The sequence below is a fragment of the Microtus ochrogaster genome, chromosome 2 (assembly GCF_000317375.1).
Source record: "Microtus ochrogaster isolate Prairie Vole_2 chromosome 2, MicOch1.0, whole genome shotgun sequence".
Lineage (NCBI taxonomy): Eukaryota > Metazoa > Chordata > Mammalia > Rodentia > Cricetidae > Microtus > Microtus ochrogaster.
In genome coordinates, this window is record NC_022010.1 from 27556662 (window position 1) to 27559033 (window position 2372).

Below are 2372 nucleotides of genomic sequence, written 5' to 3' on the forward strand. Positions count from 1 at the left end.
TCTCATACACAAGTCTATGAAGATCGTTTGTCTTTAGACTGAGTCCCGCCCTTGCATCTACCAGATGATTCTACTTTGTTTTGAGTTGTTTTCTGTTGGTTTTCCTTGATCCTGCTGGCAACTTCTTCCATCTTTTTACAAGCAGCACACAGGCATTGCAGGCTTCTCCTGAGTGAGTCTGGTGCAACCCAAAACAGCTGTGGAAGTCCTTGTCGTAATGTTTACTGCACATGAACCGAGAGCTGGAGTACTTGGCTCTGCAGATGCAGCAGTCCTCTGTACTTTGGTGTGCCTTTGGCTTGTGAAAAAAAAAAACATCTTTTCTTCTGGGCCATAGTTTCCATGTGCAGCAGCATCCACACAGTGTGGGCTGCACCAAGACAACTCACTCCAACCACTCACTGTCTACTCTAAATCCAGTAAGTTAGCTGTTTTTATATGCTACCTAAAGTTTAAAAAAAAATAACCAAATCTACCCAAACAGTATAGCCCAGAGTGTGATGAATCAAAAATGTAAGACAAATCAATGATAAAAATGATGTGCATGTGTATATACTTGTCAAAAGTGTCTAGTCATGTGCAACTGTTTTAATGATTTTAGCAAAAGAGATGATGTCAGACAACAATGGATATGTATGTTTGATGGGAAATTTGCCAACCTTTTCCAGTTCATAGTTCTTTTCATTCGTTGTTTGCTCATTATGCAATTTATTTTCACATAACAAAAACAAACCCTCTATGGTTTTAACACTTTTATCATTTCCCTCTGTTTTTAGTCATAACTTTACATGGTATACACCTGTGGTTACTTTACCATGCTATCAACAATTTGGAAAATAGAAACAATGAGGATGATTGAAAAACGAAATATGAAATTTTTTCTTCAACTCCTATTTAAACATTAAAAATAATCCATTTCATGAGCTGCAATCACTCATGTCTTTAATGCTAGCACAGGAAGGCAGATACAGGAGACAATTTTTGAGGTCAAAGCTAGCCTGGTCTACATAAAGTGTTCCAGACTAATTAAGGCAACTTAACATAAAATATTGGTTGCTCATTTAGCATGTAAAAATAAGAACTGACAATGTCTGTCTCAGTCCATGCTTTTACACTTAGCACATTGCCGTTACCAGAAAATGGAGTCTACTAAAGTCTCACAATGATTTGGTTTGAGAAGTGTTGAACTGCAGAAATTTGACATCTTTTATTTCAGATCCATGATACATTTATGAGGTGTGTAAACCAATGGCCTTTTGGTTTACTAGATTTACACACGTGTCTAATATCTAATTTTTTATTAGTAACATTTTGTATTTTTAGATTTATCACCTGTATATCAAACAATTTGGTCTCTTTTATTCCAACCATAAGTACTCTAAAATCAATATTATTATCATTATCGAAAACACCTTTTTTATCTTTCATTATCTTGAAAACACCTCTGGATCCTTTAAAACAGGTTTCCTTTCATGTTGTAACTCTGGTCTGCTGTGTTTTCTTTAGAAACAGGGAGCTCATCTTAAATGGTATTTTATAATTTGAGCAAAATGAACTAAGCCCTTGCTACAATGGCTCTGCTAAAAGGTACTTTACTATATTTTCAGGACATTTTAAACCAGGATAATGACCCACCTTTGAACAAATCAGTTCCATGTATGTGTGAAGCTTTGTTTCAGATCACTGCTTAAAATAGCTTACAAAAGTAGCAGAAGAAACTAAACTTCTGTTAGTGCCCTCTCTTGCTAAAAAATATATACATTTAAATTACAGAATAACTTAACTCATTGAAGATTATAAGATTAGGAAGTAAGTGGTAGACTCTGAAACGCAATTGTGTTTGTGGTTTTCCTCATGTTTCTATTAGAAACTTACTTGTGGTGATATTTTGTTTATGATCTAACCAATAGAGCTTGTCTGAGTGTCAGAGAGCAAAGTTAGCCACGCTAGTCAGCCATACAGGCCATGCAGTGTTATCATTAATCCCAACAGCCACACTAGTTAGCCATAAGGCTGGAAGACAGTCGTACACGCCTTTAACACCAGCACTAGAGAGGAATATAGGGCAGAGTTAGACAGGACCTTGCTCTCTTTTCAGTCTGAAGATTTTTTTTACAACACTGCTTGGCCTATTAGCACAGGCTTCTTATTTAATAATTTTTTAATTAATTAATTAATTTTTTAAAAAATTTCCACCTTCTCCTCTCCCATTTTCCTCCCACTCCCCCCACTGCCTCCCTCCCTCTCCTGTCCTAAAAGCAATCAGGTTTTCCTGTGCTGTGGGAGGTCCAAGTCCTCCCCCCTACATCCAGGTCTAGGAAGGTGAGCATCCAAACAGACTAGTCTCCCACAAGGCCAGTCCATGCAGTAGA